This window comes from Crotalus tigris, unplaced genomic scaffold (genome assembly GCF_016545835.1).
Source record: "Crotalus tigris isolate CLP2741 ecotype Arizona unplaced genomic scaffold, ASM1654583v1 scf7180000023780.715972, whole genome shotgun sequence".
In the NCBI taxonomy this organism is placed as follows: Eukaryota; Metazoa; Chordata; class Lepidosauria; order Squamata; family Viperidae; genus Crotalus; species Crotalus tigris.
The window spans coordinates 86055-113221 of NW_024100181.1; the positions used below are offsets into that span (position 1 = coordinate 86055).

The following is a 27167-nucleotide window of genomic DNA, read 5'->3' on the forward strand; positions in this document are numbered from 1 at the left end:
CTTTTTTCTTTGGATTTGAAACAGTTAACAGTCATATTTACCTCTCACGCACAGACTTTGACAAACATATATATAGATAAAGACAAGAGAACAGAAGTCTTAGTTTTATACATCCTAGTCATTCCCACCATAAATTTCAGATAACTCAAGTTAGGGAAGGCGCACATTTTAAACATACCACGTGGTTGCATAGAGAAGAGAAAGAGAGATAGAGAGAGAGAATCACTATTTCTTATTTTCCTTTTTAAGTACCTTTATTTAGCCAAATTGGTTTCCCAGCAAAGCCCTAAGCAAAGTCTATTTTTTTCTATACACTACACAGTCAAAGTCTCCTTGTGAGACTTCTTTCCTAACAGTTGAAGTCTCCTTGTGAGACTTCTTTCCTAACACAGTCGAAGTCTCCTTGTGAGACTTCTTTCCTAACACAGTCGAAGTCTCCTTGCGAGACTTCTTTCCCAATACAGTCGAGGTCTCGGAGGTGAGTGGCCACTCCGCTCGGGGCTACTGCTTTAATATTTACTGGCAGAAGGGGTCCTGGCTTACCCAGAATAGGGTTCTCTTTCTCTGCCCGCTCAGTCCTCCTCTCTCACCAGAAGGTCTCACGCTCCGATGCCCCCCCTTGCTTTCCCGAATTCTGCCGGTCACGGCTCCACTGGAGCTAGCAGCAGGTCGGGGTGCGGCTAGAGGGCACACGGAGGGAGCGAGCTCCAGCTGATTCTAAGAGGAGGATGCCTCACGCACACACTCATGCATTCTTCCTTTCGTTCCCCCAGACCCTTTAACCTAATAGATTTAAATTTGGTGGCACTTACCCTCTTTCCTGGTAGCTGTTCGAGCGTAAGACTCAAAAACTCCCTTTACTACCCGATGCCGACCGGGCAGGGTCCGAGGAGGCTTCCCCACGGATCAAAGTGTCCGCTGCCGGCTGGGTGATGACTCTTCCGGGCCCGGTCCGGTGGCTGGGTGAGCTGGAAGTCCCTTCGTAGGTCGCCAGATTGTTGGGAGGAACTCCCCCGTTCGGTCCTTCCAGCCGGGATTCCCCTTGACGGTGCAGCGCAGAAGAAATAGATCGTGAAGCCAGCTACCAGAAAGAGGTTTTATTTCGAGGATCAGCGTTGAGTGACAATTCAGCTCGAGTTCCCGGCTAGCTAGACAGAATGATCTTTAAACAGGGGTTTTTATACCCTTTTGTGGTTTCCAAACTTGTCATTTCTGATTGGTAACAAACTTACCATTTCTAATTGGTGAGTTAAAATTTGTCTTTCTTGATTTGCTGGTTTGTGACTATTGTTAGTTCCATTTTCTTGCCTAAAAGGTGTTAATTACTTTTATTGTTGTGTGTTAATCCTGATTGCTGCTAGCTGGTTCCTCATTGTGTTTGTGTCAAGTGTTTGCTGTTTAGCCTCAGGCTGCTGTTGACCCAGTTTAGTTGGGGTGTTCCTAGGTTATTTCTTAGTTGGGCTGGGGAGGGGGTGTCCAACTCTCATCACCATCTAGATACATTATTAATTATGTATAATGAACATGAATAAATCTGGATTACCCACTTACTCTTCTAAATACTGTGCACACTGTTACACATATTGCTGATGTTGACTTTGAAAAAGTATGTGCTTCACATCATGGTGCAAAGCAGCCTGTTTGAGTGTCTGGAAAAGTATTTTTGTCTATTATTATTTTTTACTTCCCCTTTACAATTTCATTCAACAGAACTGATGGCCGCGTTTGATAACAGGCAGAAAGAGTGAAGAGTTTTCCAATACCAAAAGAAGCTATTTTCTGTTTTCAGACAGATCTATGAAATACTATGAACTAATTAGGAGAAAGCCTGGTTAATAAATTCCCAGACTGAAGCAGAAGCTGCTGGTCAGTAAATACTATAACAACACTACAGATATCAATTAAATGTGGTATTGAAAACGTGAATAAGTTAAATAAAAAAATGAGGGCAAAATATTGAAGAACAAAACATGTTTCCCAATAAAGAATTATTGATTGATACAAGAGTTTATTTGTCTGCCTTGAAATTAATACTACGTAACAATGTATACTTAGTTTTTTAAAATGTTGAAATTGAATTTTAGATATATTATGATTTTTTTTCAAAATGTTTACTGATTCTAAAAGTTAGTCTATAGGAGAACTATTTATATAGTTCTTATAAAATAAAGAACTATTTCAATAGAAGAGATCAGAGTAAAACTATGGAGTCTTGGTACTCCTTGAGCTTGGTTGTTTTCTTGCAGATGTTTTATTATCCAATTAGGTAACATTATCAGTGTTAGTGAGTATAAGGTTTGCTCTTTGTTTATATTCAGTGGCTTGCCCTATTAATAACCGTAAGAGTACGCTTTCTCTTGGTAATTCCTTGATTGATTTTCTTTTCTTTTCTTTTCTTTTTTTTCTTTTGAATGGTGGTTATTTTTATGAATCCATTGAGAGCTAATTGGTCTGAATGTCAAGCTTCCACAAATTCTCAAGCACTTTTGGATTTAGTTTGATCTAGAATGCCTAGTTTCTCAGTTGAAATTATGGTTGAATCTACAGTATCTATGTGTTGTTAGATCAAGAGTTTTCATCATGTCTTCTGACTGCTAGTTGGTGTTCATGAATACACTCTGCTAGTCTTCTGCCTGTTTGTCTTACATAATGGCTGTTTAAATCCTTACACTGTATGTTGTAGATGACTATTTTTTCTTCTTGTCCTACTAGGTCATTTGGTTTACTTAAGATATTTTAATAATAATAATAATAATAATAATAATAATAATAATAATAATAATAATAGTAAAGTTGGAAGGGACCTTGGAGGTCATCTAGTCCAACCCCCTGCTCGTGCAGGAAACCCTACACCATTTCGGACAAATGGCTGTCCAGTCTCTTCTTAAAACCTTCCAGTGTTGGAGCATTTACTGCTTCTGGAGGCAGGCTGTTCCACTGGTTAATTGTTCTCACTGTCAGGAAGTTTCTCCTTAGTTCTAGGTTGCTTCTCTCCTTGATTAGTTTCCACCCGTTGCTTCTTGTCCTGCCTTCAGGTGCTTTGGAGAATAGCTTAATTCCCTCTTCTTTATGGCAGCCCCTGAGATATTGGAGGACTTTAGTTGGTTTGTGTGCTATGGAGATGTCTGGTGTGTGATTTAATAATCTGTTGGTTGTTTCTGACATGTTTTTGATATTTAGTAGTGTTATCCTATTTATAGCTTCTGTTGGTTGAATTGTTGTGTTGAGTGTCAGGCATTTTTGGATGAAGTTACATAAGTATCCATTTTGTTGGAAGATGTTGTGTAGGTGGTCTGTTTGTAGTCATCTGAATAATATTCTTACAGAGCTCTTGTGGGAGGTTGGGTTGTTACTTCGATAATGGAACACTTTGTCAGTCTGGTATTTTGTTTTGGTTTTCTGTTTTTAATACAGAATAAGCCACTGTATATAAACAATGTAAAATTAATCTGTAAAGTATTTATTTCTATGTAAGTAGAAGCCATTAATTTATAGAATTCAAATAACACCATATGGCTCTGCCTTTAATTTCAAGACAGTATTTATGTTCTACAATATTACAGTAAAACATAAACTCAGTGTTAAGGTTCCTTATTTAAACCAGCAACTTCAAAAGGATTCATGCATTCTACATTCTGCAATGTGACTAGGAGCTACTTTAGGAAATTCTATCCCTTATCTTATTTTTATGATGTGTCTCCTTTTATTAAAAACTCAGGTTCAAATAGTATGCAAAATTAATCAGACTAGCACCATCACCAGCATGAGGAGAAATCTTTAAGAAAAGATGAACTGTCTATGAAGTCCCATTTTGAAGCTCACTAATCTTTCAATCTATATAGGCAAGTAACATATGCACTGTATAAGCAACAATACATTGGCCAAATGTATTGATTTTTCTCTCTTGTTTAGCTCTTAATATTTCAGGTGAATGTTTTGTGAATCATCAGAACTTCCAGTAGTCCATAAGGATTGGAGAATATTCTGTAATTGATCATTGGTGTTACAATATGGGCCATACAACACTATATCTTGTAGATGTAGATGACAATCACTGTGTAGGACAGACAAGCAGAAGATTACCATGTGCAGATCTGTACATTGGGGAAACAAAACAACCACTTCATAAACGCATGTGACAACATAGGAGAACAAACCCATCAGGACAAAATTCAGCAGTCCATTTGCATTTAAAAGACAAAGGTCACTCTTTTGAAGACAGCTAAGTCCACATTTTGGACAGAGAAGATCGCTGGTTTCAAAGAGGGGTCAAAGAGCCCATCTATGTCAAAATTGAACAGCTCTCTCTCAACAGAGGGGGAGGGATACAACATCATCTATCTCCAACCTACAACATAGTCTTTTCAGTAGTTCCAAGAAGGTTCCACACCCATTTGCACTATTCAGGTGACCCTGCCAACACAGATAAACCTGCAGGTGGCCTCAGTGACTCTCTAAAAGAATGCAAATGACCAGCTGTCTGCAAGAAGTATAAATCCTTCCATTCCCCATCATCCAATCAGAGATGAAGAAACTTCTTGGATAAGAAGTGAAACATCTTCAAAGAAAAACAAGAAAGTCCAGTTGCCTCTTGAAAAAGCACCTTTGGAATGCAAGAAATATAAATCCTCCCATTTCCACCATTCAGTCAAATCTGGAGAAGCTTCTTGCATGAGAAGCAAAGTATCTTCAAGAAAAAAATAAAGAAAGCCCAGTTGCCTTTTGAAAACCACCTTTGGGGCTCTATTACAGTTGTCAGTTAATTATCTATTATTACTTTGTACAAAACAAACTGCTCTAGGAGATGCCTATCAAGAATTTTAAAATAATATTCATATGCAACAGAACGACCCTTCTTAATACCAGCCTAAATAATTCAAAATTGATCTTTAAGCAATGCTTTACTCTACAGTGGATTAACCATGATGTATAACAACATAATTAAGTTTCAAACGCTTCTGTAATGTGAAGAAATATACATCATTACATGACCATTAAACAAGAAGAGTTACAAGAGCAATTTTGTAACTGGTGGCCTGGAGGTTCTCAGTAAATTCAACAAGATGACTTTCTCAAGGCCTAAAGGACTCCTAAGGAAAGTTTTTATCAATCTAATTTAACAAATTACAATGGCATAGCAAAGTGATATTTGCACTAAAGTTCATGGAATACTAACACATCAGAAGAAAATGACGATATTTTTTGTGTAGTTTTCATTTTTAAACCAATAGATTTGTTGTAAAAACTTTTGTCTTAGAGATATATGGTTTATGTTCAAATCAAGTTTATTATGCCATATGTCAACAACAAAATATTATTAAGTTGCGATGTACTTCATTAACTTGTGATGATTGGTATTTGCCATCTCACCACAAAAGGCCACTTTATAGAACTTTCTCTAATGTTTCCCCTATTTATTCATGAGAACATCTACGTTCTTATAAAAGAAAATATGGTTAAACTGGTGGGGGCTTTCATGCTCTCTGATCTTGGTTGTCTGCTTGCAGACAATTCATTACCCAACTAGGTGACATCATCAGTGCAAGTGTGAGTTTGTTTCTTATTTATATACAGTAGCATGCCCTGTGAGTTTTCCCCTTGGTAGTTCCTTCAGTAATGTTTTTTTTTTGTGCTTCATTTTTTTTTGTCTGATATTAATCCCTGCTTATCTGGGTGTTGTCTGCTGGAGCCTTTTTTATTATCTGTTTTGAATGGTATGTAAATAAGGTTTATCTCTGATAAAGCTAAGGAAAAGCAAGCTATTGTATATAAACAGGGAGCAAACCCCACACTCATTAGCACTGATGTGATTCAGTTGAGAAAGGATGGATCTGCAAGCAAACAATGAGGCTCAAAGAGCGCTTCACCTATCTTTATGTCTTGTCTTTGAATGGCACTAGGTTTATACCCTATAGAACAGGGGTCCCCAACTTCCAGTCCATGGACCAGTATCGGGCCATGGCATGCCAGCAACCAGTCCACACAGACAAGGAAAGCCCCATCCGCAGGATGCAGGCAGCAAACAAAACCACGCCCGCTCCGGTCCAGGAAAAAAACTGTCTCCATATAACCAGTTGGGGACCTCTGCTGTAAAAATTGCATAATAATGACACAAAATTCTAGGCAAAATGAAAACAGCTTTTTATTGCTGCTGCTAATGATGTGCCCTGGCCCTGAGAAATTTCTCTCCCTGGAGAAATTTCTTTGGTGTAAAAATGGTAGAACATTACCACACAGCTGGACTTCAGCCCATATTGTAGGTTCAAGCTGATGCTTCAATTATCATTTGCTAGTCTGTGATATATCATCTGAAAATTATTTTTGTGGCAAAATATCATGCTTGGATTATGCAGATTTGTATAGCGATGTTTATATTTATATTGCCAATAATACTGCCTAAAATGTGTTCCATATTTGTTGGTAGCCAATGTAATCATTGCTGCTCATGCCAATAAATAGTAAAAGCTTTAACTGGTATATTATTACATCCAGTGTACAATGAAAAAAGTAAATTTTCATTTGCTTTCAGAACACAATCACAGAGTTCTTATTTTAACATTTTAATGAACTTTTATGTAAGAAAACTTTTTCAGAGCATATTGCTTGGGGCAAAATTGTGTTGGGGGGGCATGGGAGATGGAAAATCAGTGATGAAAGATTTTTTTTTCCCTACAGTTTGCCAACAGCAATATGGGAATGGGAAATGAATGTGCTCATGGGTTGCCTGCTGTTTGTCTATCTTTCTGCCCATCCATCCTTCATTTGTTTATAATAGTAATAGTAATAGTAGTAAAGTTGGAAGGGACCTTGGAGGTCATCTAGTCCAACCCCCTGCTCGGGCAGGAAACCCTACACCATTTCGGACAAATGGCTGTCCAGTCTCTTCTTAAAAACTTCCAGTGTTGGAGCATTTACTGCTTCTGTAGGCAAGCTGTTCCACTGATTAATTGTTCTAACTGTCAGGAAGTTTCTCCTTAGTTCTAGGTTGCTTCTCTCCTTGATTAGTTTCCACCCGTTGCTTCTTGTCCTGCCTTCAGTGCTTTGGAAAATAATTTAATTCCCTCTTCTTTATGGCAGCCCCTGAGATATTGGAATACTGCTATCATGTCCCCCCTTGTCCTTCTCTTTGTTAAACTAGACATACCCAATTCTAGCAACCGTTCCTTATATGGTTTAGCCTCCAGTCCCCTAATCATCTTTGTTGCTCTTCTCTGTACTCTTTCTAGAGTCTCAACATCTTTTTTACATCGTGGTGACCAAAACTGGATGCAGTATTCCAAGTGTGGCCTTACCAAGGCATTGAAGAGTGGTATTAATACTTCACGTGATCTTGATTCTATCCCTCTGTTAATGCAGCCTAGCACTGTGTTGGCCTTTTTGGCAGCTGCAGCACACTGCTGGCTCATATTTAATTGATTGTCTACTAGGACTCCGAGGTCCCTCTCACAGTTACTACTATTGAGCATGGTGCCACCTATGCTGTACTTGTGCATTTGGTTTTTCTTGCCTAAATGTAGAACCTTGCTTTTTTCACCATTGAATTTCATTTTGTTAGTTAGTGCCCAGTGTTCAAGTCTGTCCAGATCCTTCTGTATCTTAAGCCTGTCTTCTGGAGTGTTGGCTATTCCTGCCAGCTTGGTGTCGTCTGCAAATTTGATGAGTTCCCCATCTATCCCTTCATCCAAATCGTTGATGAAGATGTTGAAGAGTACTGGGCCCAGAACAGAGCCCTGGGGCACCCCACTACACACTTCCCTCCATATAGATGCAGTTCCATTGAGGACCACTCGCTGAGTACGGCCGGTCAGCCAGCTACGGATCCATCTGGTGGTGGTTCTGTCTACCCCACATTTTTCTATCTTATCAAGTAGTAGGTTGTGATCTACTTTATCAAATGCCTTACTGAAGTCCAAGTAAATTATGTCCACAGCATTCCTCTGATCCACTAATTTTGTCACTTGGTCAAAGAATGCTATAAGATTTGTCTGGCATGATCTATTTTTGACAAACCCATGTTGGCTTTTAGTAATGACTTTGTTTGCCTCTAGGTGTTCGTTGATTCGTTGTTTGATTATCTTTTCCAGGATCTTCCCAGGTATTGAGGTCAGGCTGATAGGTCTGTAATTTCCTGGATCCATTTTTTTTCCTTTTTTGAGGATGGGAACTACATCAGCTCTTTTCCAGTCCTCTGGTAGTTCCCCTGTGTTCCAGGATCTTTGAAAAATATAGTTCAGTGGCTCCGATATCACATCTGCCAGTTCCTTGAGAACCCTGGGGTGTAATCCGTCTGGTCCTGGCGATTTGAACTCATCTAGGCTGGACAGGTGCTCACTAACGATTTTCTTGCCTATCTTAACTTGTGTTTCTGTTTTGTTTTTTGTGGCACTATTTTTGATAGGTTGGTCTGTTTTTTCCCTTTGTGTAAAGACAGATGCAAAAAATGAGTTAAATAGTTCTGCTTTCTCCCTGTTGCTTGTCACCTTCTTGCCACTTCCACCCACTAATGGACCAATCATTTCCTTCACTTTTTTCTTGTTTTTTACATGTTGAAAGAAGCTTTTTTTGTTATTTTTGACTTTGGTCGCAAGCCTCAGTTCATTTTGAGCCTTGGCTTTCTTCACTTCATCTTTGCAGGCTCGGGCTATTTGCTGATATTCTGACTTAGTTATGTTCCCCTCTTTCCACTTTCTATACTTGTCCTTTTTATCTTTCAATTTGTCAGAGAGTTCTTTATGCAGCCATGCTGGTTTCTTTTGAGAGCTGTTATTTTTCCTCTTTGTTGGTATTGTGCTAGACTGTGCTTTTATTATCTCATTTTTCAAAATTTCCCAAGCTTCTTGAGTTGTTTTCCCCTTGAGGATTCTCATCCATGGAATCCTTCCCAAGCCCTCTCTAAGTTTATTGAAATTAGCTCTCTTGAAGTCCAAGACTCTAGTTTGACTGTGTTCTATTGGTTGTGCTTCTATAATGTTGAATTCTAATATTGCATGATCACTTCCTCCCAGGGTTCCTATGGCTCCAACACCGTCTATCATTTCATCTCTGTTAGTGAGAATTAGATCCAAAATGGCTAATCCCCTAGTTCCATTCTCTACTTTTTGGGAGACAAAGTTGTCTGCTAGGTTTGCCAGGAACCTGTTTGATCTTCCACTTGGTGCGGAGTTTGTCTCCCAGTTGATGTCAGGGTAGTTAAAGTCCCCCATTACTATTGTGATGTGCTTCCTACATACCTTAGTTAGCTGACTAGCAAAAAGTTCATCTATTTCCTCTGTTTGGTTGGGTGGTCTGTAGTATACACCTATGGCAATGTCATTTCCCCCCCCTTTTATATTGACCCAAATGCATTCAAGACAGTTTTTATCATTGTTGTACTCTATTTCTGTGAAGATGTAGTTATTTCTTATATAGAGAGCAACTCCACCTCCTCTTTTATTTGGTCTGTTTCTTTTAAATAATTTAAATCCCTCTAGCTGTGTGTTCCATGTGTGAGTTTCATCCCACCATGTTTCCGTAATGGCAACAATATCGTATCTGCCCTCATTAACCTGAATTTCTAGTTCACCCTGTTTGCTGTTCATACTTTGTGCATTGGTGTATAAACATTTGAGTCCTTTGTGGGTGGCCCTGTGTTTCCTTTCTACATAACCTGTGTGGTGCCTGAGTTCCCCTATTGTCTTACCACCTATTTGGTTAGTGCACTTTATATGGCACTCGCTATTAGAGGCTTCATTTTGATTGGTAGCAAGGTTGGTATTCTTGTCCACACACACATCTGTGCTACATGCACTGATAGCCCTATAGTTTTTAAATTGCCGGGGACAGGGTTGTTCCGTATCAATTAACTCCCTGTCCCCGCTGTTTAGTTTAAATTTCCCTCCAGAAAATCTGTGAATTTATAGCCGAGTAACTCAGTCCCTTTTTTTGATGGATGCAAACCATCTCTTTTGTACATCTTTTGATTGGACCAGCTACTGACATCGTGACTAATATATCCAAAGCCTTCCCCTTTACACCATTCCTTTAGCCACATATTGAATTGTGCTATGCGCTGGCCTTTTCCGTTTTGCTCCTTATACACTGGTAAAACCTCTGAGAAAGTAAGCCTACAGCCTATTCTGCTAAGTTCCTTCCCCAAGCTCTGGAAATCATTCTGCACAGAGAGTACATCTTTTTGGGACAGATCATTAGTGCCAAGGTGTACAATAGCCTCCACATCACAGTCCTTGCTGCCATTCTTGATTATTTTAGAAATACGCTTCTTGTCCCTACTGGCAGTAGCACCTGGAAGACACCTGACCTCTTTCAAAGCCTCTGTGTCCTTTCCTAAATTTACATCCCTTATAATTGAATCACCTACCAGAAGGTAGCTTCTCTTTTTGGGAGCCTTTCTATTCTTGCATGACTGATGTGCAATACCTGATTCACACTTCTCCCTATCAAAATCTAGTTCTTCATCTCGGACCACAATCCCCTGCTTATTTGAGTTATCTTCACAAATACCTTTACCAGTCTCCTTAATGTCCCTATTAAGGTCAGCAAGAGCACTGTAGCTGTTGTGCAGGGACACAGCGAAAGCTTTGTGTTTATGGTTCACAGCTCTCACCCTGCCAGATCCCACGGTTGTCCACACTGCCCTTTTCCTGCAGGATCTTTGTGGTAAAGGGGGCTGATAGCAGGGAGGCTTACTAGAGTAGAGGGGCTGAACTGGACACCTAATTTCTGCCCGAAGAGCACGGATTACAGACCCTAGGTAAATGATCTGTCCTTGTAGGCTAGTGATTTGTTTACAGATAGGACAGTTTCCAAGTTTGAAAAGGGTACTGCGAAGGACGGCTGCAAAGCAGGTGTTGCACTGAACTAAGCCGGACATCTTAGATACAGGGGATGTCAGACACACTTGATATATATGATTTAATATATGATTTAATCTCCACCTTTCTTGATTATTTTTCTGAAAGTATAAAAAACAGGGATCCATCCCTCCATTTACACGGGTAGCCACAAAAATATTCACACATCCTCTCTCTGATAACATTGGACAATTCATTTCAGCAGTATAAAGAAAATCAATACACCTGCAGTTATTCTTTATTTAGGAACACTTAAAGGTCCAAAAAAGACTTTGAATCACCAATTAATTCCTATTTCCTCTTTCACTTTCCTCAGAATGTTGCTTTTCTTCTACCTTCCCTTCATAGAACTGCCCTAGTTCCAATGATACCATTAGATAAATTTGAATCCTGGAGTTATCTGTCTTAGAGGGACAGGGAAAGGGAAGGACTTATTTTATTACAATCTTTTATCTTGCTGACCATGGATAAGAGTTTGACTTTGATTTCTTGGCAACCATATGAAAATCCTTTGCTGTTACTGTTTTATAAAAAAAATGTCCTACTTTGGGAAATTTAAAATAACATTAAAAGGTGAAGATAAAGGTCTCCCCTATCCAGTCGTGTCTGACTCTAGTGGGCGGTGCTCATCTCTTTTTCTTAGTTGAAGGAGCTAGCATTGTCCAAAGATCCTTCCAAGGTCATGTGGACAGTATGACTATACACTGAAATGCACAGAATACTGTTACCTTCTCACCAAAGTGGTACCTAGTTAGCAGTTCCTGAGAAAGATGAGCGAAGAACGCTGAGCATGTATACCAAGAACGTGTACATCCAGTAGAGATATGAAAGGTATGAAAGTCATCCCAGCTGCCCAGTCAAAGCAAGTATTAATCAGGCAGCTTTGAAATTGGTGTATGAGAAGGCTTTGAAGAACACCACAGATAGCCAAGAAAACAAACAGCTGGATCTTAGAACAAGATCCAAAGCTCTCACTCAAGATATAAATTAATCAGGCTCAAATTATCATTTTGTGGGCACATTATGCAAAGACCTAGTTCTCTGGAGAAGCTTATAATGCTAGAAAAAATAGAAAGAAAAGTAAAAGGCCAGCTAACAGCAAGGTGGTGAACTAAATTATTGTGATGATCAGTGAACTTTTGGAAGACTTGAAGAATCAAGTTGGAGACAGATCATCCTGGTGATTTATGTGGTTACTAAGAGTCAATTTCAATCTGATGTCACATAACCAAAACCCAACTGTACATTTAAATTTATCGGGTGTGTGTGTGTGTGTATGTGTTTGTCTGTGTGGATGATAAAGTAATATGTTCACATATATACATTTATAACTGTGTACATTTTTACATATAGGGTGGGATTCATATTTATTACAAAATGTCCTTCTTTTCCCTTTAAACAGCAGGAGAGATATTATCCTTCAAAAAAATTCCAACCTTAATTGTTAAGCGTTGATCCCACATGTTTGGTGATGTTATATTTTTTCATAGACAAAGTTACCAGAATAACCTTGATTGCAGAGCATTCTGCATAATAATCATTTTATCCTGGTTCTTTAAAACTTTTTTTTTTCATTAATAGTGGTAGCTCTTGAGGGAATGTAGGTGAAGGGCAATTTCTAGCAAGCTGCTACAAAAAGCAAGAATAAACATAGCATTGTTATTGCCATTTTCAGCCTGTTATATTCAAGGTGCATGAAGGCTTTTCAAAAAGTCTCCTTCATTATTAATGAGCTGTTTGGAAGAAAAGCATAATCTATCCTCTAAAGCAGTGGTTCTCAACCTTTTTAATGCCGCGACCCACAACCGGTCATAAGTCGAGGACTACTCAACCGGTTGTAAGTCGAGGACTACTCAACTGGTGCAGCATCGTTTGCAGAATGGGAGTTTTGGTGGGCTCAGCAGGGCAGAGACAGCCTGGACAATTCCTACTGGCTTTTGAAAGCCAATAAAATTAGACTCTATTCAAGAGAGTCTATTCTATTGGCTTTCAAAAGCCAATAGAATAAAAGGGAGTAGCACAGCTAAGGAAAAGGGGAAAAAAATGGCGGACTGCGTTGTTTGGCGACCCCCGTGAAATGGTCGTTTGACCCCAAAATGGGGTCCTGACCCACAGGTTGAGAACCATTGCTCTAAAGCTTGTACAAGCTTAGAGAATCAGTTCAGTTGCTAGATTCAGATATTACACTGTCAATTTTAACTATGGTTTCTGAAGAAAGGTAAAATGTCCTGATTCACACATAATGCTAAATCATAAACCATGGTGTATAGGCTAGTAGTTGAAATCTATACACTGTATTAAATAAATAAATAAATAAATAAATAAATAAATAAATAAATAAATAAATAAATAAATAAATAATGCATTACCAATTCCAGTGACAATGTTTATGTATCAGCCTAGGCTCAAAGTAAAACGTGAATCTAACCACAGTGTGACATTATCTTCAACTTTACTTCTTACCTAATGCTAAACATGGGAGCAACCATGGTAATGTCTATCATCTGTCTTATTTTGATACAACAAATATAGCCCCTAATTTTTATTTGCTTATTTACATGAATTTAGCCCATTTTTACTGAAAGCAGTTGGAAAACAAATCCCAATACAATTATAAATTTTGAATTATAAAGCAGGATGGAACAACTGCAGCAGCACCATAAATGACACAGAAAGAAAATTCAACTGAAAGTCTGAATGAACAGGTAAATCTTTCACTGAAATTGAAAGCTAATAAAATCTAGTAACAACCTGGTTAAATAAAAAAGACATTCCATAATCAGGAGCATCTTCTCTCCGGGTTGTTACCCTGATTTCTGACAAATGTAGCATCATTAAGAGGCCATCCTTGCTCAAACTTCATGACCAGACATGTACATTCTGGATAAGGGAATCTTTAAAATATCTTAATCTATACCTTCCTTTGCTAGTTCAAATACAGTGAGTTTTGCTCAGTTGCATATATGACAATAAGTGTAAGTACTATACTGAGTAATATAGCAATAGTACTTTGCCCTGACATTTCCAAAGGCATTCTGCATAGACTGCATGCAGATCAGTATAAACTTAAGGCTATCACAGTGCATTGATTTCTATGGGATGACTCTCTTTTCCAGGAAAAGCTGCAGCTGATAAACCAGTTGGAGGTGAAAAAGACATTTCTAAGTCCAGAGAATACTTGAGTGTCTATTGATAATTATAATGCAGTCATCTCTAACTTAAAAACCTCAGATGAGTTGGAGGATTCTCAGTCACCATGACCAACATAGACTTTTAACATGACTTAAATTTAGGCAGATTGACTGGAATCGATTTGTATTCATTTCAAGGGGATGGGAAAGAAGAAAAGATAGAGTGCTCTGTGGGTGGTAGTGAGTGACACTGTGAATTGAATAGCCAACTGAACCAAAATGCATAGGCAGCTTGCTTTTTCCTTTCCAATTACTTAAAACATGCAAACAGGCAACTGCATCAATCAGATGTTAACCCAGGAGCTCCTTACCTAATGAGATTAAGTGGCAACCGGATCAATCTATTATAAGTGCTCACAGAAGCATTTGATTGGTTCAGTTGTTTGACATTTTCCTTTTGAATAATTCTCTTAAACGATGCCACTGTAATATTTAACAGTTACACAGCAGCATGCTTTCATAGCCCATCTTTAACTGAGTCCCGGTAGTGTGGCACTATTGGCAACAGGTTTTTCCATATTGGGAAGCCATAGAGTAAATATGGATGAAGACATCTTTTGTGTGATTAGGATGTTTAATACACATACTGAATTTGACAAAGGAGAAGGGGCCGTGGAGTTGCTAGCCTTGTCATAACAGCCTTATATAGTCTACCAACCTCAGCCAAAGACATGGAATGGTGCCTATGAAACTATTTATTTCCAAACTATTATTAGTCATTTATAAGCTGAAATCTAGCTAAGAAAAGTTAGTACAGGTAGTCCTTGACTTACAACAGTTTTTTTAGTGACCATTCAAAGTTACAATGACACTAAAAAAAAGTGAAATGACTGTTTTTCACACAACCATTGCAGCATCCCCAGGGTCGCATTATCAAAATTCAGACACTTGGCAACTGATTCATATGTTGCAGTGTCCCGGGTCATGGGATCACCTTTTGCAGCCTTCTGACAATGGGGAAATCAGATTAACGCAACAACCATATTATGAATTTAACAACTGCAGTGATTCACTTAACAACTGTGGCAAGTAAAATGGGGCAAAAAACTCACTTAACAAATGTCTCACTTAGCAATAAATTTTTTTAGTTCAATTGTGGTCATAAGTTGAGGAGTACCTATATGTCTAGTTCATACTTCGTTGTGATTTTAGAAGGTTACATTCATTTATATTATGGATATAAGTACAATACTGTAACTGACTGAAATAAATTTACTCTTGCACGTAACTCATGTGTTTTTTTTTAAGCGCCACCTCTGTGTCTAATTCCCATGGAAAATCTATTCTATGAAATTATCTGTACAAAGTATCTAGAACCCCCAAACAGTTATTTCTGTGTTATATCCCTGTTTTTACACTTATCTACTTGCTGCACTGACATTGTTTGGGGGAAAAATACATTTATCTTAACAGCTTGAATATCTTTGCCATTCTCCCTTGACAAAGCAAACAGAAGCTTCAGATATAGTCATGCTTTCCCAGTTTCCCAGAAAGTTAAGCTGAATTATTTCTGCTAGCTGGGAAGATAATTCTCAGTGATGGTATTTAATTGGTGACAGCAGCTGAGTTTTAAAACACACAAATGTTGCATCCATGGAAAATAGAAACAGCATTTTCTTGAAGAAGAAAATGAACATATACAACAGCATCTGACTATGAAGTAGAAGATGCTGACAAAAGAAGAACAGCAATGAGCTGTGCTTTGCTCAGACTGTGTTCTGTCCTGTGTCCATTCCCTGTAAGACCAATTGACCCAGATGTTCTGATCTGTCACCTGGAAACATTTGTGAAAAGAAGTAAAATTTATTTAGTGGCAGCGGGGAGGGGCCATACATAGAATGGGAAAGGCAACTAGTCTTTAGCCTCAGGCAGCAAAATGATGCTTATTAAAAGTCTGGCTGGAATTAAAATAAACCAACAGCAACAATAAATACCTATTTTGGCTATTCGTGGTAGCTTTCTCTGTGCATTAATTGTGACAATTGACAATTGACTGGAGTTCATGTTAGTTTTACTACTGCTGTAAATAATTTATTCCAGTTAAACTGAATTATGCACTGTACATGTTGCTGTACACTGTATATATGTATGTATCAAATTATGTACATATGATACATACCTATTTACAGTACATCCTTTTACAACATAGCATTTCTAATGTCATCCAAAATCAAAGAAGAATTCTTGATATCACTTGTCTTGTGAGGTAAAAAAAATAGAAGTATTTGTATGCTGTCAACTTTGGGAATAATACATGTTAAACCTGTTGGATTAAACCTGTTGGAGAAGAAACTAAACTAGTCATCTTTCACCACTGTTTTCTAGATGTGTTCAAGTTTAAGAACTGAAATTCTGGGTAGTTATATAAGCACTGTCTAACACATCTGGTGTGTATTAGAATGGGGTATCACAAAAATTCAAGAATTGATTTGGATTGGTGGCAATAGTGGCAGAGAGTAGGTGGAATTGTGCTGTTTCTGTCTTAACAAAGAGCCATTAACACCAGTTTACTTAGTTTGCCTATTTCAATTATGTCAAATACGATTTATTTTTGCCATTATAGTCTATTGTGCAATCAAATTCTTATAAAGCAGAACATTGAGCTTCTAAAGAATTAATATTCATAGGCCAGTAATGAAACCACCGAATAATTGGGATCTAGTTCTAACTCTGAATTTCGTATATCATTTCAGTCATGAACAAGGTATTAGCCATTGTGCCAAGGAGAAGATAATATGCAGGCATCAAATGCGTAATTACTGAGCTCCTACGTGGTTATCACAAATGTCTTTTGCTCTAAAGAACAGGACAATGAGAATTAATGTGTCATAAGACTGCTATGGGGGAAGGAACATTAATATTGATGAAAAAACAATAATCTTTGAGGAGTATTTTGAGCAGATAGCATCACAGGCCATTGTTTACAAAAAGCCATGCATTTAGTAGTATACTGACAATTTGGCAAATTCCAAATGTAAGGTGTGAGAAGATGGAAGCAAAGTTTTTTCCTGCACTACTGAACAATATGGGGGATAAGCTGGCATTATTTGCCTGCAACAAAGAGAAAACTGCTGTACTAGTTTGTTTCCCATTTCAGAGATCATACTTTCAGATCCCAAGGAATATTGCCATTTTAGAGGAATTGAATATGGGTCATATAATATGAAGAAGAAGAGGATGACAGAGAATGAGGTGGCTCGATGGAGTCACTGAAGCAGTAGGCGTGAGCTTAAATGGACTCCAGAAGATGATAGAGGACAGGAAAGCCCTGAGGAACATTGTCCATGGAGTTGCAATGGGTCAGACATGACTTTGCAACTAACAACAACAAAATATGTTCTTCAGAAAGTGTTTGCACATTGCAAGGGGTTTATTCACATGGCGTCTGCAGGGAAGATTTTGTCTTGCTCATTCTGATTTCCTGTGTAGTCTTAAGCCTTTTCTGCATTAGCTAAGCTGACATACCTGGTCTCACAATGGCAAATGGCTTTATATCTCATGAAAGTAAAATCATAATCAAATAAAAAAAAGAAATGATATCCATAAGAACATCCACAATTGTGAGCAGACTCAGTTTATTAATAACATTTGGATAGCACATTTACACATTTTCCTGACTTAATACTTGTGGGAAGAGCAGGTCTTTAATCCTCTCAGAAAGGATAGTACAGCTAGGGCCGCACAGTCTTCAATCATGAAGGTTAAAGTTAGTGTAAAGTCCCGCCACATGTATCATTTCTAAAAAGCATGTTACAATTTTTTTTTCAAAGAATGGTACTGACTATCAATGTGCTTCTTATCCACTACTCATTGTTACATGAAGATAAAGCTATTCACCCAAACCCCTGAGCCTAGGTAAAAACAAATCAGTTTGCATTTCATTTTTATCTACAGTATATTGATTTTGTTGTATTTTGTTGTTTTATTTTATCATTGTAATCATTATTATCTTGTTATGGATCTACTGACATAGAAGGGTTATAAATATTTCAGTAAAATAATGAATCAGTAAAGAGTAACAAATAGTATATATGCCTCGGTGCATAAAAATTACCCAGAGAGTTACAGTAGAACAAATAAAACCACAAGAGATAAAATTATGACACAATAAAACAATATTAAATCATTAAAAGAGAATTAAAACCAGTCCTTGCAATTTCAAAGGTCAAATTAAAGAACTGTGTCTTAATTCATTTCTGAAAAAAAAACCAAACTTTTCTCTTAAGAAAAGAAACAAATCTCAACTCTCATGATAAATTAGGATATAGATTTCCCGACAAATCATTGAAAAATTTCCCTTCTCATTTCTATGGGTGACCTGTCTTTCTCAGTCTTGGATCTTCTACCAGAGGCCTGGAGTTTGAGGGTTCTGTGCAATATCTTACCAGTTCCTAGCACTGCACTCTCTGGACAGAGAGCTCTCATGTTCCTGGTATCTGGTGGATCCACTCATCCAGGTTAGGAGTCACAGCCTCATGTGCTTCTAACTACCACTGGGACCAATTTGGCCTTTACTTTCCACATTCATTCTAGTTCCTCCTTCAGGTTCTGATACTGTGGGATATCTAGGCAGATGTAGCTGATCTGTATGTCTGCTATGGTACATGCTGGTAATTCTGCCCCATCAGTCTTAACTACTTTCCTTCTCTGACTACATCCAATCAAACTTCTCCAGTCCAAATGACATCCCAATATTGTCACTGCAAATTTGTTTCAGGTAAATTAGTGAGTCAGTGTCTCATTCACTTTTAAATACAACTTGATCTCATTTATGTAGAGGAGATGGTTGATGGTAGTTCCACTCTTGAACTTGTATTCATATCCAGTTATTGTGATTATCTGGCTGAGGGGATTCAAGCCAGATAGAACAGCAGCAGGAACTTGATGTATGCCACACTTGATGGCCACCTATTTGAGCTGTGTTAACTTCTAGTGTTGTCCTTCATAGTCCTAATGAGTTCTTGTGGAAAATGTTTAGTGTCTTGTTGACTTCATATAGTGCCAGGCATGTGGCTACATTAGCTTCTCTATTGTATCTCCTAAGCCAGTGGTAACCAGTGCTGTGAGCTTTTATTTAGCAATTTCTAGGGCTTCAGATGGAATCAGACCCTTGTATTTTTTTTCAGTAGCTGAGTCATATCCTTAATCTTACACTCTTTTATAATTCCACCAGCTGACTAACCTCTTACCTTGATCTTAGCCTCTAACTTCATTTTCCAAGGAAGATATACTGCTGAACATAACCAAGCAGGAGCTACAGCATATACCAATTGGTTTGGGTAATGGTAGTAGTAGAGATTGTTGTAAGGGCTCAATTGACATCTTCTCGCATACTATTTGATAGTACTTCTCTACTGAGCTTTGGTAACCAGTCTCAAGGGTTGATTGTAACTAGCTTATCCATGATCTGCCTGATATCAACAGATGTGTGTTCTGTAATGGAGAAGTGGCAATAACATTCCAGCTTTAGGTCTTGGGAGCACATCTAGTTGTTTTTCCGTGTTTTTCTTGAATCTGGGATGTAATATTTATTTGGTTTGTCTCAAGTTGTAAGACAGCTTTGTCTTCCTTATGTTTCATATATCACCTCTCATTAGGTCTGCTATTCCACCAATTCCAGGTCTCTTTGTCTTATCCATGTATGGTTTGTTCCAGTAGACCACTTATCACCAGATTGTCCTGGTTACCCAATATCTGATATGGACCTTGTTAATCAGGGCAGTGTCTAAGCTAGCATGAGTTTCCAAGTTTATATCGCCTGAGGTAGGCAGGTGAACACACACACACAAATGTATCTAGCTGTCATTACATCTTATGGTAGCTACTTCAATTATTGAACTATGTGCTATATGAAAAAATATTTTTTTATTTGTTCTGAAACTCTTTTAGTTCAAATTCAGTGAATTTGTTTTGATTCCAGGAGGTTATCCACATTAGTCATGAATCAACACATTGATGGCTAGGTGACGCCTATAAATCTCTAATGTGGACAGCTGCCAATGTTATAAGCTAGGCCTATTCACTTTTTCCATATCATGCATAATAATAGACCCCTTTCTCATAGGAGAGCTTCAGCCTTTTGATCATTTTGGTTGCCCTTTTCTACAGGTAAACAATAATCATTATTATGAATTCTTGATATGTAGAATCTAAAATTATTTTATTGCACTATTGACTACATGGAAAATCTAGCTTTATTTTCTATATATTTTCATGAGCTGTTAATAATTTAAAAAAATACTGAGTCTCGTCCATTACTTTATGATTCCACTAACCTTTACTTGCTTACTCTTAGTTCCTTAAAGCATCTTGGCCTATCATATAACCGCAAACCCTCTGGGTAGGTAAGATCAATTTTGCTTCTTCACAGAAACAGACAAATGATGAAGACTTTGTACATTTGAAAGCTTGAAGCTTTTTTACACCCATATTCTGCATCCAAAATCCAGAAAGTCCACACTATGCACCATTAACTCCGAAAAAAGAATCCATGTCTGCAAAACACTGCCTTTTGTTAATTAAGCCTCTTCTTGCTGGAGAAATGAAGAATCATTAACTGCTGATACTGTCCCAAGGGTATGGAGTTGTCTGCTATCTCAAGGGATACTATGGATAAAAACTGTTTATTTTCCTATCTTAGTTAATCCAATTATTTTAATAGAATAATGCCTAAGGAGGTTTGGCTAGAGCCAAATGAGAGAAAGATGGTGCAACTGCTGCCCTTCTGGGGTCCTTTCTGAAAACTTGCTCAAAGCATTTCAATTCTGTGAAGTGCAGATGATGTCATTAAACATTTATTCCCCTGTCAAAAACTAATTGAAAAAAAAATCCAGGGATCTGCTTTTGTTTAGCAGGTTTCAAGATCTTGACATTATAGAAGACAAGGCTTCAATTTTTATGTGTGAGTTTTTCCATATGTTTTATAGTCTGCCAAGCCCTAGCAACTATTTGACATGCATGCCTTCTGCAAAAGAAGGGAACTTGAAAGAAGAAAAGAAAATAGAATCCCAGAATCATAAAATAGGAAATGGCTACCAAATCCCTGCTCACTGTAGGAATTTAAATCAAAACCTATCTAGTCTCCACTAGAACACATTAAGTGAAGTGAAACTTATTCCCAATATTTTACAGTCAATACTTTTCAAAATCTTAACTAATATGTATTAAGCATCGATCATCAATTTTTTTTTTGCTTTAGTTTGTCCAATGATATAAATGAAGATATTTTCATGAATGTGCATTTTGAATTAGAGTGGTAAGTTGTAATCAAAATCACTGGCCATAATATGTGCATATGTGTGTAAAGAGAAAATATAGGTTATAAGTTCCACTATAGGTTCCTAGTAAGGAAAGGAGCAACATCCCTGCCCAGGTAACGGATGTGCCTTCCCCTTTCAAGAAATCCTATATATCAGTCTTTTCCAACCAACTTTTTAGCTTATCCTGGCACTCAAGCCTGGAATAAGACTATGATCAGTAAAGAAAAATGGGCCTTTTGTTTTACAAGTAGAACTGTAATTTGGGGAGGTTTTGAGAGTTCAACCTTTATGACTTGTGGACTTCAACTCCCAGAACCAAGGTTGCCTACCACTGTTCTAGTCCAACCCCTGCTCAAGCAGGAGACCCTTTAATATTTCAGACAGATGGTTGTCCAATCTCTTCTTGAAAACCTCTAGTGTTGGAGCAATTACGTCTCATTGATAGTCATATTTATACAACTCCAGAACAATTCCAAAAATCAATGAAGAGAGGGAACCAAGGCACCTAAAACAAGATATGAGTTAATCAACATGAGAAAGCATCTTGACATAACAACACAAACTCCATTCCATGTAGTTTTGTGCATCAGAGTCACAATGCAAATACAAAAGAGCTGGAGGCTTCATTGCCACATTTATTTTGTCATTCCCTCTCTTTGGATCCCCATGGAGATAATTCAGAATGGCATTTAAGATAGTCATTCTGGTCAGTTAGGCCCAATGTAATGTTGTAAGCAGCTCTGTATCAGGTTGAAAATGGAGGATTTGTTTATCAATATTTTACTTCCTATTAAAGTGATACAAGAAACAGATTTTTGCCTGAGTACCAACCATCATTCAGATAAAGCATTCTCTGACTAAATGGACTAGGTATTCTATATTAGTGTGGAATAGCTTTATAAACATAGTGGAAATGAAGTATGATAACAAGTAAGTGAATGAGCCAGCAGTGTGCTGCAGCTGCCAAAAAGGCCAACACAGTGCTGGGCTGCATTAACATAGGGATAGAATCAAGATCACGTGAAGTATTAATGCCTTGGTATTAATTTACAATACTTGGTAAGGCCACACTTGGAATACTGCATCCAGTTTTGGTCACCACGATGTAAAAAAGATGTTGAGACTCTAGAAAGAGTACAGAGAAGAGCAACAAAGATGATTAGAGGACTGGAGGCTAAAGCATATAAGGAAAGCCTGCTGGAATTGAGTATGTCTAGTTTAATGAAGAGAAGGACAAGGGGGGGGGGACATGATAGCAGTGTTCCAATATCTCAGGGGCTGCCACAAAGAAGAGGGAGTCAAGTTATTTTCCAAGGAGCCTGACAGCAGGACAAGAAGCAATGGATGGAAACTAATCAAGGAGAGAAGCAACCTAGAACTAAAGAGAAACTTCCTGACAGTTAGAACAATTAACCAATGAAACAACCTGCCTCCAGAAGCGGTGAATGCACCAACACTGGAAGTTTTTTTAAGAAGAGACTGGACAGCCATTTGTCTGAAATGGTATAAAGTTTCCTGCCTGAGCAGGGGGTTGGACTACATGACCTCCAAGGTACCTTCCAACTTTTATTATTATTATTATTATTATTATTATTATTATTATTATTATTATTATTATTATTATTATTATTATTATTATTATTATTAATGTTTATGACTCCTTTATATGTTTGATGGTATTAATTCATAAAGACCAGACAAGGTTTGCATTTGGAGTTCTTTCATATGAAATTTTCTGGAGTTCCTTCAGTTACTGAGATTTGAAAGGCAGGATAGCATAAGCAGAAGTGTGGAATGGCCAAGCTTAAAAAAATGGCAACCTTTTTATGTTGCTGTTTTACAATAATACATGTGTCTAAGAATTCTGGGTTTAAACAAATAATTTATAAGTAAGTGAATGTTGTTTCTGCCTTTCCTCTACTCAGCTGGTTTAGCTCAGCAGTTCTCTTGTGAGAAGATAAAATTCAAATTGCTGGTAGTAGAAAAGGAAAACTCAGATGATGCCATGCAGATACATGCTCTGGAAAGTACCACAATTGAATGAAAATTAGCTGGTGTGAAGGAAAAGGTGAGCCTGCAGAGAAGGAAAGAAGAAAGGTAGAGAAGAATACTGTTCAGCATGGGAAAACCATGGACAGGTAAGCAGAGAAGAAAGGAAGTGGAGCAACAGAAACTGAAAGAAACATCTGTAGCCCTGGCAACAGGCCTATATGGGTAAGAGGTGCTGAGGGTGTCACAGCAAAGCAACTGCTCAGAAACTCTGTAAAATGCTTTTTGTTCTGGCAGGTTCTTGATACTAATAAGCTTAGAATTGCTACTTCAGCATGCTTTTCTTAAGGGATGCTTTCAAGATCTTTGGGCCACCCTAACATGTGTTCAACTTAAAAAAAACAACCCATAAATACATATGCTTTAATGACAGGTGACTTTTTTATGGGTCATTCTGGAATTGTCTCAGCATCAGTCCTTATTTTTTAAAAAGCCTGTTTTCCCTCCTGTATGTTTCTTACAACTTGTAATATAGGCAAATGCATGCTGGTTTTCCTATTGATACTGTAAGTATTTGAACTGTTAGGTAGCAAGTAGATGAATAGGAACCACATACAAGCATGCGGAAAGGTAACAGCAATCCATGTTTCTCTGTACGCTCTGCTGCGGCACAATATCCTGCTGGCCACATGATTACAGAAACATCTCCAGACAATGTTGGTGTTTGGCTTAAGAAATGGAGAAGATCACTGCCCCCTAAAGTCTGTCACAATTGTTGGGGTAAAAGGACTGTAAATATCATGATTCCTAGGCCATCCATCACTGAAGTGACACTGGAGTGTATTCGCTGTAAAAGTAGCCAAAAGAAAACATCTGGGAGCATGAATAAAGCATTAATAAAGCTAAAGGTTGATAGGGGCCAAAGCTACATAAAAATGAAGAAATGTGTTCCAACTGAAAATATTCTCCAACTATGCAGAATCTTTTTAGAAACAAAAAAAATGGAGAAATAACAATGGCTTTAATTTTAAAATTTTAAAATCTCAAATACTGTTCATCTATAAACTTCTGTACAGCCCTCTCTGTGTGTATAGACCCCCCCCCACAAACAGGTATATATTGTAGCAGAGCCTGACTAGGACATAAAAAAAGAATTCAAATGGGATCAAAATTGCTGACCTTATCTGGACTAGACTGATAGTAGATACCAGCAGCAAGTAGAAATAAAATTGACAATTCTTTATTCTCTGGGTGATGAGTGAACAGAGAAAGCAGACATGAGTTTGCCAATGGATTTCAAAGGAAAGAAAAGATAAGGAAGAAAGAAAAATGAACAGAGAAAATCTGCTTTCTGGTGGATTTTGTTATCAGCTATGACAGGGGTGTCAAACTGCCGGCCGGATGCGTCACATGGAAGCTGCGCCCACCCCAGCTCCGCTAAGAGAGAAAAAGTCATGATATGTTGTGTCGCGGCGGATTTGACACCCCTGAGCTCTGAGGCACGAAGTGCCTCTTGCTGAGTAAACAGAGGTTATAAGAGGAATGTAAGGCACCCAAGTTCTAGGAATAAGAGATAGTTCAAGTACAGAAGGGTTGCTTAATCTTGGGTGGACCATTTAATTTTGTATCCTTTTTCCAGAAGTTGAGTGTTTTTGTGATTTTGTGTTCATCAAATTAGGGATGAACTGCGTATAAAAATTGGTGAAACGTAGAAAATCTTGAATATCTTTCAAATTTCTAGACACATATTATGTGACTATGGCTTATACCTTTACAGGATCCACTTCTACTCCTTTTTTTAGAGATCAGATAACTAAAGAGGTCCAACTCAAGAAAATGCACATTTCTTCTCCTTAGAAAATACTTTGTGCCTGCAAAGGATGTTTTGTCCCATGTACAGATGGGCCTTCTGAAAAAAAATCCATATATCAACCAGGTATACCACTACATTTGTGTCTAAAATATTGGGAATAGTTCATTGTTATTAGGAAGCTGGCTGGGAAGCTGGCCAATGATGATCACATGACCCTGGGATGTTGCAACCATTACAAACACATGTCAGTTGCCAAGCACTCAAATTTTAAATCACATTATCATAAGGATATTATAATGGTTGTATGTGTAAAGACTAGTTATAAGTAACTTTTTTCAGTACCTTTATAACTTTGAACAGTGCTAAATGAATTGTTGTACTGTAAGTCAAGGACTGCTAGTAACTTTCTGGAATGCAAGGGATTGCCTTACATATTGCACAAGGGTTGCACATTTGAGAGAAATCTGGACTATTTTTTGGCATGGCTCCATTTCAATCTTTGTGAGTGATGAATTTGGAAAATGTCTAGTTATTAAGAGTTATGGGAACACATAATTAATTTCACATTGGGCTTCTTGAATCATCAGGACTGCATTTTGCATGCCGGATTCTATTAATTAAAATTACCATTATTCCATTGTCAATGGAATGTTAATGAATGTTAGTATTCTGAACAAGTTTTGATCAAGGAATTTCGTCTTCTGTTCTCTAATAGGCAAACACTCCAAGAAATATCATCTCACAGTTTGATTGGCCATATGGAACTGATGGATTATGTTTCCATGTTGATTGCTAATGGAAAAAAACAGTGAGGAATGTTAGAAGGAAACTGCACATAAAAATGGATATGAAACTTCTTCAGATACATTCCATCAGGAATTTTATTTCATGTATAAGGTGAAAAATTGTCCTTCTATAAAGTAAGACAAATGATCACTTACTTCTTTCTTTCACTTTTTCAAGTAAAACTTCTTCTCACTCAAGAAGGCCATGTATCATATAGATTTGTATTCTCCCTAAAAATCACATTATATGAAATGGGAAGCCAAATACATTTGCTAATCTAATCAATAAATAAGAGATGTACCTATGATGATGCTGAGCTAGTTTCATCTGATTTAAAATCTTCCAGTTTGCACCATTGATTTATTTATCCATTCATTTAGGGGCCATCCAGCTCCACAAGATTCTGTGTTGGTCCCAGCATTAAAAGTAATAAAATAATAAAAGTGGGAACAAAGATTGTGACAGAAATTACTTAACCAAATAAAATTGAATTCATTTTGAAAGCTGAAGCAGCTTTGTTGGCACTGTACCATCTGATTTAAAACAGAAACATAGCCAGAGGTTGTGTTTTTTGGGGAGCTTTTTTTTTTCCTGTGACAATGTAGCTGAATAAACTTGTACTGTCATTGGCAAGAATTCCTATATTGCCTTTGCTCCTGACTATGATGTCCAAATAACAGATTACTTTTACCTTCCCTGGTTCATGCTTAGAGGCTCAGCCTTTCCTGGACCCTGAAGTATCTGCTTATCTCTCACCTCTTCCATTCCAGCTGTTTACTCCTTGATGAACCTGATGGAATAAATATCCAACTCATATTAGTCAACTGAACGGATCCATGTTTGGCTCGTATGGCACTTCATCTTCTTTCAGGATCGCTACATCTTTAGGACTGAAAATCACATGAGTGGCTTCAAAATAGTTGGAGAATTGGGGACACTGGGCAATGTGAAAATGCTCACATCTAAAGTATGGACTGCTTTGTGTAGGTTTCATGTTAACCTCGATGTTGTCTTTTTATGCTTTATTACTTAGTGTGATTTGCAAAAATAGCCATTTATGGTTTAATTTTGTTAAAAAAACATGGGATGAGTCCAGGCTACCTGAGAAACTGGCTCACCCTGATGGAATTAACCCACCCTGTGCCAGCAGAAGGGGCATGCTGTCAGCCAAGGAATTTTGCCTGGTGGGGTCCAGAAGAAGAGCCTTTTCTGACATGGCTCCTGCCTTCTGGAACATCTTGCTCCCTGAGATCAGATCCTCTCCCACCTCTTAGCCTTC

At 37.8% G+C, this 27167-nt stretch overlaps 1 long non-coding RNA gene across 1 annotated transcript in view; it reads left to right on the forward strand.

Moving 5' to 3' along the window:
- Positions 1-27167, forward strand: part of LOC120298211 — a 52754-nt gene that overhangs the window by 2269 nt on the left and 23318 nt on the right. Inside the window, exons 2-6 of the long non-coding RNA XR_005554000.1 lie at positions 1711-1866; positions 23226-23438; positions 25092-25225; positions 25818-25999; positions 26659-26871. This is a non-coding gene — a long non-coding RNA (uncharacterized LOC120298211). The remainder of the gene's footprint in view (positions 1-1710; positions 1867-23225; positions 23439-25091; positions 25226-25817; positions 26000-26658; positions 26872-27167) is intronic.